At 31.4% G+C, this 16983-nt stretch overlaps 1 protein-coding gene across 2 annotated transcripts in view; it reads left to right on the top strand.

Moving 5' to 3' along the window:
- LOC149482688 (uncharacterized) overlaps positions 1–16983 on the top strand; it is a 99148-nt gene that overhangs the window by 59909 nt on the left and 22256 nt on the right. The window lies entirely within an intron of this gene.

Here is a 16983-nt window from a genome sequence, read left to right as displayed (position 1 = left end):
TTGCACAGAGGTGGACAGATTTCATAATTCAATGCGAGAGAGAAGTCTCGCGTAAACCGGTAGAAATTAGTTAGTGACAATTGCTTTGTCACATTGTTAAACTAATAATCTAATCGTAACTGGAGAAGCAATGTAGGCGTAGGTTTTGAGTCACTGTAAAGTTTGCAAAGGTTTCAATGTAGTGTATTATAGTGTGGTGTAGGATTTGATCATTTAATAGTGTGGAAGTAGTAAGTCTATACGTATATTCTAGTATCTCTGGGAACTATAAATATGATTCTAATTTGTTAGCGGTACTTTCTTTTGTTTTAATATACGTGCTCACAATAGTAAGGCAAGGTAATCAAACAAGATAAAGAGGAAAGCTAATTGCACTTACACGAAAAATGTTTTAATGAAATTGAACATCCTTTAACACTTTTTCGTCAACCGCCTAAAAGGAGATTCGTAGGCGTACAAAATACCGTAATATATCCATTATCTTTGTTCAATCACAATATATCACAGCATCTAACGCACGTACGAAATAATACGCACGTAGCATGGTAGCAAATATATCGTGATTATGATAGCCTTAGCACTGAGCTTATGTCATGATCCTTGTCCTATATTTATATGAGACGTGGGAATTTAGCCTATTACTGTTCCTTATATTATAAGGATTAAAAACCAAAGAGTTTAAGATGGTTTTAGGCACATGGAAAGGTGTGTCGAATTAAAAAAGAAATCATTGCCTTTTTGTAAATAAATTTTCTGATTAAGTTAAAGATACGTGCTCTTAACGATAAATATATCGTTTTTGAAGTTCAAATTATATTATACTATATTATTATCTTTTCGCTACAAGAATGAAATATCATTAGATACATGTTTTTGATTTAATACTCATTTATCATTTTAAAATTATTACGAAAGTAAGAATTAACTTTGTCACCAACAATTTATTTCATTACATATTAATATGTAATTAATATGTATATTATTACTTGTTTGTTTCAAATGTGTCGTTTCGCTTTGGAGATTTTATTTGACTGTAAAATTTTTTATTCTCGTTTGAGCTTTATAGAGGTATTCTGCCCGATTTTATAGTTCGGGTCTTTGATGTTTAGTACGTTTTTAAAGGCATGTTTGTCAATATTTTGGTAGAATTAAAAAATTTAATGATAATTAATTTAACCTATGAGTTTATGTTTGAGTTTGATAATTAATTATATCTTTGTTACTTCTCTTTTTATATCTTTTTACCTATACTTTAAAGGTAAACTTTTTGTATGACCTTAGAATACATAATATATAACCTGCCGTAGAAGCGGTATATGCGAAAAAACTAACATTTAAAGCCGTTCCGCTTACTTTATTCTTTATTTCAAGTACCGACCTGAAAAAATTAGGTTTCATGGCCATATGATGAAAAAAGCCTTAAATAGTATAATAATGTAAAGATCGATCGATAGTGCAAAATAAAAATCCATTTAGCTATACTTCAAACTCAAAAAGAATTACCTACACATACACAATACATAGGCATAATATATTCTCACATATACATAATATAGTTGACCCAAATGACGTACAAAGTTGTTCATCTGCCACTGGAAAGCCACACGTGTTAGCAGTAATGATCTTGGATCTAGACATATATCAGCCTGTAGATCGTATAGATCTGCGCCGGACCACTTAGCGTCCATTACAGAAAGAATTACGATATGTCTCTATTTTGTTGAAAGGTGAGGGCGGGGTTCGAAATATGATTATGTTTTTAGGATTGATTGAGCTCTTTATATAGGTTAGCTTTCTTTTAGGAAAGCCTTATAATGTGCGTGTAGAATTGAGACTGACATTTTCAATTGTGGTGTATACTAAATGAATGAAAATGCTTTAAATGGCGGCCTGTATATTGTAGTGGAAATATAATTATGTTATAATTATGTTGATATGTAAAATAGCGATTATGTGATAACTGATAACTATATCGAACAATGAACGACGATTAAAAATAATATTAAAATAAATTTTCGAAAATCTGATAGCAAAAAATATCTATCGCTAAAATAATAAAGCGAACGCTAAAATAAGTTTGATTAACTTGAAGTGTTGAGGGTAGGGCTTTTATTTAGCTATAAAATGTAAGTCAAGTTTATTCACGTAAAGGATTGAATCGTAAACGCAACCAATGTAGAGACATCTGTGACCGTATACATTTTAATTAAATGCGGGTATATTTTCCTTTTTTATATGAAAAATCAAATATAAAATGTGTGAAATCGGGTGGATTATTTTTCTAAATCACGAAATTGATCTCGGTTAATATAAAATAGGTAAATAAATTCAATAATTTGATTTTAGAATGGTCTCGGAGGGTAAATATTTACTTTGAGTGGGAGTGGTCTGGATACAAATGGTTTTGGTGTGCTCGGGAAACATGTAAAACCTTATCTATATAATATCAGGATCCAAAGGGGCCTATTTAAACAAAATGTTCTATCAAAATTTATTTCGAAACTTGTGAAAAATGTAAAATAAAGCTGTACAAAAATTATGCGTTTTTTCACAGTGTAAAATTTGTTATATAGTTAATAATTGATGATTTTTCTTATTAACTAGTAGCAGATTTATTTAAGACTAGCGGTCCGCCCCGGCTTCGCCCGTGGTACATATTTCGCAATAAAAAGTAGCCTATGTTCTTTCTCAGGGTCTAAAGATTATCTGTGCCAAATTTCATCAAAATCGGTCCAGTAGTTTATGCGTGAAAACCATACATACATACATACAAACCTTTCCTCTTTATAATATTAGTATAGAAAACATGCTTTGTGATGTGGAAAAGTCGACGGAAAAGTTTAAAGTCTTAGGCAGAATTGCCTCTACACACAATAAACACACATTATAGGCAAAAAACCGGCCAAGTGCGAGTCGGACTCGCGCACCGAGGGTTCCGTACAAACCTGCAAGGTTTGTTACAGCTTAAAGGTATTATAGACCTGAGTATTTGGTATGAATTTCAATTTAATACCTCTACGCGTTTATGAGGAAATGGGTAGTAAGTTTAAAATTATTAAAAAAAATATATTATGTGATGTAACTAAAAATTTATGGTTTTCGTAATTTTTCCTTTATCTATGCTATAAGACGTTGCTTCGTACCAAATTTCAAGATTCTGAGTTCACGGGAAGCACCCTGTAGGTTTTGATTCCCTTGCAAGTGTCGAAAATTTGCGGCATAAACGGCTGTATCTTTTGATTGCGTTGGCTTAGAAGTTTGATTTTTTCACAGCTTCAAGGGACAGTATACCTGAGTAATTGATATAAATGTCAGCTTCATACCTCCACGCGTTCCTGAGAAAAAGGGTCTTGACAGACGGACGGACGGACAACAAAGTGATCCTATAAGGGTTCCGTTTTTTCCTTTTGAGGTACGGAACCCTAACAAAGTAGGTCAGACGATCCGTTACAATCAAAACTGTTCAGTCAATTAAACTGCCTTATAAATAAATCAGCCTTACATACACTAACATAACATCCAACTATCGGCTATTTATATCCAGTTCCCGGTAGTTTATTCAACCGGATAAGATGACACGTTATTATGTAAGCATAGAAGGAGATTGTATAGGGATCGAGAGCGGAAACTTCTAACGAGAGAATAACAAACTTCACGACGATGTAGGAAAATAACTTGCGGAAATGGAACCTTTTTAATGCTATCGCAAATCTTGGGTGTGTTTATTTTAATATTTTAGTATTGTTTACCTATTGATAAAATATTGTAATGTGGAATTATTTAACTGAAAATAGGTTGCAATAATAAAGCTGTTTTAACTTTTTGATATAAATGTTTTGTAAATTTTGTTGAGTATCGTGACCCATATATTTGCTTTGTAAACGTACCTACTGTTACATTCTGACATGCAGCTTTAAAAATTGGCACTTATTTTTATAATATTCTTATTACCTTTCATTAATCACCACGGTTGTTTAAATATATTGCACTTCAAAAATGAAAAACGACAAGCAAAGATAGATATTAAATTTCATCGCTAAGTACCTTTCTTTCATTACAAAAGTGCGTGAATATTAAAAAGGTTCAGTCATGCATAATTTATAATAAACGAACTTTACCGTACAGTTTTTCTCGTACTAATATGTGCGTATAGTTGTGTGTATACTTTTACTTTTTCACTCAAGGTCATGAAAGTGAATTTATCAACCTATATGTGTCTAAAGCTAGTGGAAAGTAAAACGGTTTCACTTTCCTACAAATTACAGATCACGCCATTTGTGTATATGATTGGCCCTTCGTGGAGTTATGATTTACAAGATTACAACAGCTGTTTGAGCCATTTGGTTTGCAGGTTTGTTAGAGTATAGTTGTACTCGTAGATGTAGCTTTAAAGTTATCTCTGCGTCTTGGAAATAACCACAATTCATGCAAATAAATACTTTGAATTTGCTCCGAGTTCTTTATTAAATGATCTGTATAATTTATATATAAGTATAAGTATATTTTTATTAATATCTTATATAAAATGTTAAGTTAGAATGAAATTTTAAAATCATGATTATATTACAGTGGTGCACCATATACTCAAATATTCCGTTGTAAATAAAGAGAAGATATTATTATTACCTTTAAAGATTGCGTGCACCTCACAAGTAAACAAGTCAAAAAAGCTTTATTTCATTGAATTACGCATTTCGCATCAATGTAAATGAATTTAAATAGACTTTTTTCTTAATTTTCTTATCTTAACATCAGATTATCCAGTCTTTATACTCACACATTAATTTTAACGACCTATAACCGGCAAAACGGCAAGATTTTACGATCAATAAAATTTTGTAGCAAGTGGGACGCAACATGAGCTTTTAAAAAAAGATGCAATTTTAATTCCATTTTAAAATGCACGCTTTAACGGTTTTTTTCGCACGTTATGTAAAGGAATGCAAATTTTACGATTTTTTTATTTGGGAAGATGGGTACTGGTACTGGTACACTACGGTTCAACAGATAGGAACACGTTGGAATCAATAGAAACTAAGATAGAAACATATGTATTAAAAAAAAAGTTTTATAAATTAATCATAGAAACTATTTATATAACATAATATTATATTTATCTCCATAATGCTTTCCGCTTTCCTTCTTATCTAAATGTTATTTGTTGTACATTATTCTTTGACATGACAAAATCATTAAGTAAAAAGGGGGTAGTTGAACAAATTAATTATTTCTCAGTTAGTCGGTAGGTGTTATATTACCATCTTTTATTTATTTAATAATTTCTACTAACAACAAAGTATTTCAATAACAACTCAATACTTAAATAACATACACAAGTGTAATTATACTATTTGGGAATAATTTTTCACGTTGTAGTGAAAGCGGAAAATAATTTGAATGCTGATTGCCAGTTCGGTTGCTTGTAATTGTTCTTTTATGTAAACTGTTGTCTTGTGACGATCGTTGCATTTTATTACCATATCGTGATTTTTGAATGTACTTGTAATTCTTCCATTTATGTATGTAATGTCAGTGACATGGATTTTTGCTGTTTTAGAGCTTATTGATTTGAAACTTGTGCAGGAAAGCAATATATGGAATTATTAGTATGAATTATGTAGTAAAACATGTTCTGATTCCGAGACTTTTTATAAGCTCTTACATAGAACTTAAAACCTGCAAAATTGTTGAATTATGAGCTAATTGACTGTGTACAAATGCGAATGTACTCGTTTTGATGAAGTAAAGAATTGATGTTTGAGACGTTTCACATAGGTAAATTAGAAGAAGAGGATAACGTATTATTGTAACTTGAAATATTTTGTAGCTGTCATACAAATGCGTTATTGTTCGTCGTGGTTGGTTAATAAAATAAAATTTTATTGTACCTACATATTTAATTTAATTAAATGAATTAGTTAGGTTGTATTCGTTATTAGTTACGTAGATTATATTTTGATATGCGCTAACAACAAAATAATATCTATTTCACGTCAACACAGAACATGACTTGCGTGTTCGTTACTTCTAGCCTAATTGAGTAGGTACAGAAAAGCATTATTATTCCAGAAAAGCAAATAATTAGCGTTTAAGATATTCATTTGTAAACTGAACGTGTAAATATATTTGCAATGTGGAGTTATGTGCGAAGTTTTGGGGTTAAGTGGCCGGCGACATGTCCAGTGTTTGTGTCGTTTTAGTTTGTAGTGGAAACGCGGGATTATCTCGCAAGAAAATAAAGTTAAAAACCTTCAATTTTCAACTTCATTTGCGACACCATTTTGTGTAAAAAAGTTGATACTTTAATTTGATCTAATATTATATCATATGTGGTTGTACGAACTACCCATCTTCCGCACTTGACAAAAAAAAAAAACTAGCCACCTGATAAATACTAAAACCACCTTACCACAGTATTACAGTATATTTCCTATATATTATAATACTGTGACCTTACTATCTTTAATGTATTTATTGAAGCTATAAACTCTGTTGCAAGTTGAATCCAAATATTGATGTCTAATGTTGAACCGCTTTTACGTGATTGCAACAAACATGAACGTCTAGTATTTAATTTGGATATTTGAACGTATGTTATAACTCTAATGTGCTAGATAGGTCTTTCTATCACTAGTACATAATTATTTTTATTATAATAAAAAGAAAATTCAGTGACAATGTACAAAAGTAAATCAAACATATATTATATTGAAAAGTAGACCGTATCTAAAAACCTACATTTCTACAAAATCAAGTTTTTTATTTAGACACTAGAGCCAAATTTCATAAAATGACATACAATCAGTTATAATATGAATGTTTAAATAATTAAATATACAGTAGAGTGATCTATGCTCATTAAGTGAAAAACTACATGATAATACATTACAAATAAAAACATGTTTACTCTTCAACCTTTCAAGTAATTTCCAACGTTTGTAGGGCGTAATTGTGGAATTTCCTCGCAGTACAAACAGTTTCACTGAAGAAAGTCAACGTCAACAAGGTATGATGGACAGACTGAGTTGATGCGTGTTTGATGGGCCCTTACACAATGGGCAGCGTTGGCCCATCAAATGATCGTCGATGTTTGCCGCCATTACGGCGATTATGAAAAAACATCTACAATAACAGCCGATCATAGACCTTTCGTGATTGCCTCTACTGGTCCAACGCTGCCCATTGTGAAGAGAGCCCATTAGCTGCACCTTATTATGACAATGTGTTATTTGTTATTGTGTACTACTAGTCCACAAGTATATTATGTATGTACACTGTACATATAAGAAGCAGCTTTGATGCTTACAGAACGTTAACTTTTCACTTCAATAACTTGATTTTGAAGAGAAAATCGTAAGAAAACTAATTTTGGTAGAGGAAAATTTAATCGAGGTTATCATTATTATTGTTGCAGTATGAAATAGGATTTCTATAGTTCTGAGTGTTATGTTTATACTTAAGTATGTTTGTTTATTAGGTTGTAACTGCTGAGTTTTTCTTTATCTCATTTACAAGTACGAAAACAACGATAAATTTTAATTAATTCATATATTGTTGATTCAAAAGCGCTAAGTCAATAAATAAATCTTTGAGCACGTTGACATGTATTTACCTATAAATTAATAATATTAATAAGTATATAAATATAATAAACTAAATAAAACTGTTAAATGTTATATTTGTATTTTTATTTATAAAACCACCAAAATATTACTAGCAGTCCATGTAAATTCGTCAGGTCAGAAGCTGTCTGGCGGCTGTTGTATCGTTTATTACACGATCAAAAATCGATGACCTATTTTCAATTCTCCATGAATCTGTTATGGCGTTTTACCTTACACCTTTTTACATTAAATTCTTTATTTATCGTTTTATTTTTATTGTCTTTTTCATTCGGTCGTGGTATTGTTATAAATATTTAATTAAACTTACAATTATTAATTTTTCATGTAGCTAACTTTGAGCTAACTATGTATATAAAAAGTTAAAAGTTTTCTGCTCTATGGCTATTTATTTTTATCTTCGCGTGACAATTACCTCGCTATTCGAACAAACAAAAACAGTAAATCTATAAGTAATTACATTTCTTCTAACAAATTATACAATTAATGTGCTAAAATTACACATTTGTAGAAACATGTAGGCGTGTTTGATTGAGATTCTCGAAGACTCCAAGTGTGTCAAAGAAATTTTGAAATTAAATAAGTTTTCTCGTCATGAATCTTAATTAATAAATTAATTACTTTTATGATAGAATCAGTTAATTAGTCTGGTACTCAATTATGGTATAATGGAATCCATAAATTTGCGACAATATCTGGCACTGCCCGGAATGTTATTATTTTATGTATACCTATCTAAAAACGAATTAACAGTGAAGTTACTCAGCCAGCTACTCATCAAACTCGATTGGTCGGCGGTCGGAGTAATTCCTGCAGTTGTTCTCTAAATTGCCCTTGCTTGCCTATACACAACGGTCCAATTGCAAAATAGCCCCAGCTGCAGGTACCTACGTGAGTAGCCGGTTTTAGTGATTCCTCACATATCACGATGATATAAAATGATGAGATAAAATGAACTTATTGTTGTTACCGTAATCATAAAATACAGATTTGACGAATGTATGTTTTTACATGTAGGTAATGTAGATAGATGAGAGAAATTAGAGTTAGATGATCCTAGTTTTAATTAAAATCTTCTATACAAACATGCGGGAACAAGAAAGTAGATATTTGTGTCAAATGTGTAAAATTAAATATATCATCAGAAAAACGTAGAATAATTATAAGTTACTCAGGAAACCCAGATGAAATGCCTCTTGGGAAATTAATGGTCTACAAAAGTAAGTTGGCTTATAGGAATTAGGAACACAATTTATAGGTAATAATTCAAAAAAAGGCATGAAGGATGTTCATGAATATTGCTTATTGGTCTGTCTTGTGGTTGTCTTTTAGACGATTAAAAAGTATTAATTTCATACAATCTCTCAATTCTTTGCTTTCTGAATTTTCCTTCCCTATCTTTCTGTATTTTTTTCCATGCGATTGTTCTTAGTTTTAGAAGTCACACCTTATTGAATTGTACGCGCTATTGTTTTAGAATAATTGGCCTATTAATTTATTCGACACATATAATTGGAAATACATTGAGAATGCATCGCACGAACGCAGCAGGAAATGTGCATACTATTCCCATAGGAACCTAGGTTTAAATTAATCAACAATATCATTATCTGTGAATAAGACTTTTAACACGCTTTTATTATACACATTAGCATCTCCTGTAAGTTTGTTGGTAACTGACTTCTAATCTAACTCGATTTCTTAGACGGACACATTTAATTCAAACTTTGTTCATTTATCGGTGACAATATAATAAAATCAGGACTGTATCATAATATTTAAGCATGTATTTAGGTATTTTTTTAGAAGCTTTATTATTTATTCATGCACAAGTTAGATTCTTTGTATTTGGACCAACAGTATTTCAAGATTCATGACGCTTCTTCCGTTTATTTAGAGATTCAACCGCCATTCTTTCTCACATTTTCTTCATTCCTCTTTACAATCATTTTTCACTAACGTTCCCAAAAACGGAACGCTACATTTAAGAAAAATATTTTAATAATCTTGTACTATTTATATAAAAGAATAGACAGACGGCTTAGTTAAGTCGACCACAGGTATCATACTCAAAGATACAATAACTTCTTTCAAATACTCTGAAGTCCGAAAAGAATTTAATTTACATCTATTAAGATATATGAATACATGACATCGGCATTACAATACTACAAAAGTATTAAGATTAATAAATAATAAGTATGATGTAGCTATGGAATTGACTATCTATTAATCATTATCGTCCAAACACATTAAGCTGTTTAGGCGTAAATTACATGCAAATGTTCAAATAATTTAACAAACTTTCACATTTATAATATTCAATGCTTGTAATATTGCAAGTCATAAATATTAATGAGCCAAAACTGTAGCGGTGATCACAAATGTTTTATAATCTCATTAATTATTGTCACTGATTAATACTAATGAGTTACTGGCGGTCCGTTTCATGTATTTTATCTATTCATTTGACACAGAGCGTGTTATTAATTTGCATATAGTTACCGTTAATTTACACATTACGATTGATCTTACGTGACAAGTCTATTAATTGGGAGTTATTCAATTTTAATTCAAATATATTATTATAAACGATGTGAATTTGGAAGTGATTGCAAAATATATCACAATTTGTGTTACGATTAGCGGTAAGTACATAATTATATGAAATCTCGTGTGAACAGATTTTAGTTGACATGTTATTTATTTTAATTTCATTGTTTATGAAAGGTATAACGTTGCATTTATCGAACAATCGCCAAGAGTTGTATTTTTCCCTCCCCGTTGCAAAAAAGCACCCCACTTAAACTTAAACTAGGCGACTCCGAACGGCGGCCAATAAAAACTGAGTCGTTAGCAATTTCAGGCAGTATAATTAAAGAAAATAAAAGTGTAATGAAAACTTGTGTAGCTCTAAACAATTTCCGAGCACGCTTCACTTTTATCGCAGAAGTTAGACTGGGGTATTAAAAACTTAACGACTGAACATGTCAGACAAATCCCGTCTTGTAGAATCTGTCTTATGTATCATAGAATAATTTTATACTTTAAACCATAAGTTAGGGAGCCAGGTGCAAATTGGGTTCATTATTTCCTCTCAAGAGATAATTCGTCAGAAGCATCAGAGTATAGTATTATAAAGCCTCGTGAACGTCAGCTGGCGCTCGGTTGGGGGGGTGAGCGGTTGTAGCCTCCCACGCACATAGGAAAAAAAATACATTCATTCATTCATTTCCTCTCAGCTAAAAATTTGTCAAATTGTAGCTAACCCAATATCTCAACGAAAAAAAATAGTCAGCTGGTTACAACATGGTGTATTATACGTCAGCTGGTGTCTCGAACATGAAAGTTAAATTTAAGGAAAAATTTATTTTCCGTTATTTCCTCTCAAACAAAAATTTACCTGATGATAGCTTATATGTAACTGTGGATAAATATATATGTCAGCTGGCTGTATCTTGGTGGAAAAACCGTCAGCTGATACGGGAGGCTACAACCGCTCTTCCCCCCAACCGAGCTCCAGCTGACGTTCACGAGGCTTCATAATACTATACTTTGATGCATTTTACTAATTACCGCTTGAGAGGAACTTGGTCATAAAATCTGTTCCTGGCTCCCGTACTATTAGCCTTGAAGTTTCGCTGCTTTGTGAATTTTTTTATGACGTCATAAAAAATTTTGAGTCGTTATGTATTTTGTAATGCGGGATGTTTGCTGTCTTTATCATGTCTTGTCTGTATCTTTCATGCAAAGGGGAGCACCGTTTTCTTATATCTGGGTATGTTTATTGCACGTTACAGATCATAGATAGATACAAATTAAAGACGCTATAGTGTTCAGTATGAAATGTGTCATAAAAACTACGAACTATAATGAATTTTGATGATGAATTATCTAGATTCTAGAATGTAATTTTCAACTGTGGACGTGATAATGCTTCAATCAGTGTGTGTTTTTGAATAGACCTTAATAACCATAGATTTTCAGAATACCACACTCAGAAATAGGACATGTCCATATTAATTTATTTTAAGGAATAAGAAATAGGCTATGTCCATACAAATTTAAAAATTTATTTTTAGGATATGTCCTTCTAATTTCCCCTCAATGTTTATGGAACATAATATTCTTACATTGTTAATTTAAAAAAAAAAAAACTAGTTAAATCATTCGTGCACAGAAACCTTCGTTTCTATGTCTATTATGCAATCGACTATATCGTGTAGTCAGACCATAAGAGCTAATTTTAAAGCCACGTGCATCATGCAAACAACATGCATGTTTAATTACAATGACGTGGGCCATGTTCCGATATAGTTTATGATTCCTTTGCAAAACCAATAGATGTTACTAGTTAGTAGTTTGTAGTTACTACATTTTGATATCAGTGTAGGAGTGAACTTGAGTTAACTAGCGATGAAGAATTCAATTTAAGGGAACATATTCTTACATTGTTAATTTTTTTATTAATCCTTTGGAAATCGTACAAGTATATTGGTGGAATTCACTTTTTTGTGAGTATTTGTTTTACTTTGTTGAGTTGATTTACTTTAGTTCATCTGAGTGTCATCAAATATTGAGTTTTGGATATGATTTTTGAAAGCTTTTTAAATAAATCATAAGGCATAACTATTAGAAAAATTAATAGCATTTTATTACCCACACATGTAGAGACAATAACAATAGTAATAAATTATACAATTTATGTACAAATGGCGGTCTTATCGTTAAGTTGCTAACTGTAATGGCCGGTAACACAACTTTTGTGAATGTTTAGCTTATCTGTCACTTAAAAAGGCAAATTATGTATGAAAATTAACTTCAAAAAGTGTTTAATAGGCAATTAGGGATATCAGCAAGCGGTAAAACTGGACCATAACGTTATAATTATCTTAAATATGATATAAATTCACAAGATAAAACAATGATCTCTTATCTAACGTTTGTCGTTATAAAAAGTAAAAAATGCCAACTTTAGTACGACAGTTAAATGGGAAATAAATTTTCAAAGCCCAGCGGCGTTTTGCATGTGCAAGCCCTGTTACATTATGATAAATAGTGGTAGTGATTAGCAAACCTGATGCAAGGCAAATTGTTAACGATTTATTATCATTTACGTACGGTTTTAATTTGTTTAACCTGGAAGTGTACAGTTAACCCTTCAAGGGTTGTTTACCGTGTACATTGTACATGTGATTTACTACTGGTAGATAGATGTGGACAGGAATATGTTTTGTGAATCGTGGTTAAGTGGGTTTTCTTTCCGTGTTTGATAGCTATTTTTGATTTAATTGCTTTTAATTTGATTAATATATTTTCGTTATGAATCCTGTTACATAGAACCACTTTTGGTATAGCAGAATGTTGTCTTTTGTTCGTAACTAAACATATTCGTAAAGAGTATTGTAAAGAAGGCGGTATGTCGCATACACTTTTGAGCATCTTTATAATCTTTATAGGTAGGATGATCCAACAAATAACTAAAATAGAAAATAATATTCCTTAAGGTTAATAGATTAATCACTTGAACAAAGTACCTCCATCAAACGATAACACGTAAATTGTAACACGAAACTTATCAATTTGACGACATAATAACAAAGCGGTAAGTGGTCCAGTGGGCCCGTATCACAAAATAAATTCATTAACGTCATTGTACACAGCTTTTACAAAAGCATATTGAGAACGTCAAACTGTGAGCGTGGGATTACAATGAAAGTGTGCCCCGGTTTCAGTTCAAATTACAATTTATTGCTCTATCTCCTTATCACTATGAATTGTAGGCTCAATACCCATCGAATACACAATTGTGATCCGAATATCGGTTGTTTATTTTTACTTGAGCATTGGACAAATTATTATAATTTAATCAGTTTATTAATCATTATTGACATAGCATAATTCGTGGCACAGCATATTATTGTATGCGTCATTTATTTGGAAATATATTTTACTGTGGGTTACAAATGCTTCTACAGTTTTATGCGTAGTTGATACTAGCATACCTACATAAATTTTTAGTACAATCTAGTATCTATTTTGGGACTAGCTTTCGAGGTCACAGTAGAATTGATAAATCGTTAAGTTTTTTATAAGTTTTTTATCGATACGTCTGTCAAACTTGGAATATGTCTATTTCACGCTCAAAAAGATCAATTTCTTAACTGTTTGTTTATCTATACTTATACTCGTACTCGTAATATTATAAAGCTCAAGAGTTTGTTTGTTTGTTTGAACGCGCTAATCTCAGGAACTGATGGTCTGATTTGAAAAATTATTTCGGTGTTAGATAGCCCATTTGTCGAGGAAGGCTATGAGCTATATGTCATCACGCTAAGACCAACAGGAGCGGAGCACTGCGGGTAAAACGTAACTTAATCAGTGGTAAAACCGCGGGGCACAGCTTCATTATTGAGTTGTGATTCTCAATAAACCATTTGGCAGTAATGAAGTATCATTATTTATATTTTATAAGCTCAAATAATAATTATACGCAACGAAAACAACAATGTATTTGAAAAACACAAATTGTCACGTCATATTAAACCGGTCGTTAAGCGTAAACCGCGATCAGTTAACAGAATAACTGTACAAGATGTATGAAAGTGAAAACAAGCTCATGGGTGCATTTGCCTTGGGAACATTCTGCCAGATAATTAATAATTGTTGCAAATCGATTGTTGTTGCTTTTAATCTGTATTAGGTTTTTTGGTTGAAATATTGCACGCCTCATAAGCGAAGCGTTGAGGTGGGTACTACTGTCACTTCGCGCAAAACATCTGATTTTTAAAACTTAAAATGTCTTTATGTATCATACATTGAACTTGTAAGATAATACATACACACACATATTAAGAAAACACACTATTTTTAACGTTCATGATATTTTTGATGTCATTTTTGTTATTTAAACTAGTTAAAAAACAGTTTAAAAAAGTTCTGTCTTGGACGTCCGTGTGTCTGTATGTGCGGATCCTTTTTCTTGTTAACACGATAGCGACCGAAATACTTTACTAATCGAGTCTTTTTTTTTCTCTTACGCTTGAGTATGCTCAGGAATAGAACCCTTTCATTTTTCAGGGTCTGATTCGATGTGGTTTAATTGTTATTAAATAAAGAAAAATAATAATTAATAAATATTTATTAAAAAAAAATTATGAGGCGTGCACTTTTGGATTTTCCAAATTTATTTTTTATTGCTACGTTAATTTTTGTTATAAGTTAAGATGCGATTAGAAGATGTTCTATCAGGAAATTCAAATAATATTTTAGTTCTTTTTGGTAATATGTTTATTTTCAAGTAAACAACCATTAGATTCGGATTATACAAAGTAAAAACAAGCCATCACTTAAATTAACGAAAACCATTAAAGTAACGAAGGTCTAAGAATTCTTGCAGTTGCTCGTAATTTACAAACTTTGTTAGGAAAATAAATGAAAAATTATGGCTACTTTGTAAAGCTTTATGAAGGTCACCCAAATAATCGTAAAAGTAAGCTTGTATTGTTGCCTTTATAGAAACAGGAAAAAATACGAATAATTAGGCTTTGTTAATTCTTTAACTTGGGTACATTTAGCTTAATTCGAATGGCAATCCCGTAGAAACGTTATGCAAATACAACAAACATAAAAAACGCAATATTTAATTTTCCTAAAAATAAAGAGTTGAGAAATTTTGTCAATTTGAGCCTATATTACTCGATCGAATGTTATTCCGATCCTTACCATTCTTTTGGACTCATGTAACATGTTCAAATACACTTTAACAAGTGGTGTAAAATAATTTGAGTTAATATTCAAAGCTGAGTGTTCTGTAAATGTTCATTGTGTAACGAAGAGAAGTGGAAACGCTATCCAGGGGCCTTAGACAAAGTAACAATTAAAAAACGATAACGAAGTTAGAAAAGGAAAAATGTATGGGATTGACATTAGATAGAGCACGTGATCTAACGCGGCGTATGTCAATCCCATACATTTTTGCCTTTTCTAACTTCGTTATCGTTTTTTAATTGTTACTTTGTCTAAGGCCCCAGTTATGTTGGTTTATGTGAACGATAAATCAATAGCTCTGATACAGGCTCCAAATAATGAATTTGCACCCACCAGTTTGTTTTCGAATAAGCAATATACCATACCATTTAGTTCTGAAGTTTATTATATTAATTATAAGATAATGTCCTTTCATTCTGAAATTTTGTAGTCAATATAGTTCAGCATTAAAGTTCAGCAAATGATGCGAATCAAACTTTTCGGACTGAAAATGGAATTCACGGGATTATTTGCTACACAGTTAGACAATGTTTGCTATGGCATTTAATTCTGTTTGTACAAGAGACAAAGCCAAATATAACCCTATAATTTTGCTGTATCCATCCGTATGTAACACCCAATTTGCTACTTTTAAGCTGTTTGTTTTCTTCGCTCCAATAATTCTCATGTTATTGTAATATTCTATTTCTTCTTTGAAGTCTTATAAAGCAATAATTTAGCATTAATATTTCTTAAGCTTCGTAAGTTCTGGTATCCGTGTTTTGTTTATCATTTAATCAGTTGAACGAGGACTACTTTCCTGAACGACTCATAAACTGGTTCCAATTAATTGTAGTTAATTTAACTGTTATGAATTCGCATGTGTAATTCGCGTATGATATAAAAGTTTATAGCCGCGGTAGTCGCTAAAGTAAACCATAAAATGGCGATATTATTTGCATTTGCTAAGGATGGGACGCTGTAGATATGTATGAATATACTAATTAAGTAGTTAAAATGTGGACTCTACTGCGGTACTAGCAATTAAAGATCGTTGAGAATTGCTTGAAGTACTCATTTGTGAGCGTGTTGTTGATAATAATTTATAAGTATTTAATGGAAAAGAATATCGGATCACATTGACGTTATACAATTTACATTTAATTGGTCACAACAAAACAAAAGGACTGATAAACAAAAAAACTTCAACTAAATAACAAGATCAAAATATGAGCTTAACGGAGTATATTAAATGTCCTTCTTCAAGAAATAAGCTAAAGGAGGCATACACAAATTTTATCTTCTGATAAAAGATCTGAACAAAATAAAAGTTATAGGTAGGTCTTCACAATATCATCTTGCTCGTGATCTGAAGCCAAATAAACTAAACAAATAAATTTAGTTTCTTATTTATTCTTTATAGTTTCACGAACGTCTCTCTAATCAATCTATAATGAAAGAAATTGGGTTATTAAATCAAATTTTCTTGGCGAAATGTTCACGTTGAAGCAGTCGAGTAAAGCAGAAAATTCTGCTTCCAGTGCAATAACCTTCGCATCTGTGAGGTCATTATTTGTCATCAGAAAAAATGACACTGTATCACTACGGTTCA

This window comes from Colias philodice, chromosome 14 (genome assembly GCF_061535455.1).
Source record: "Colias philodice isolate Cphi_HAF_F1 chromosome 14, ilColPhil1 Martin Lab GWU primary, whole genome shotgun sequence".
Classification (NCBI taxonomy): domain Eukaryota; kingdom Metazoa; phylum Arthropoda; class Insecta; order Lepidoptera; family Pieridae; genus Colias; species Colias philodice.
This window is presented reverse-complemented; position numbering and strand designations above follow the sequence as displayed.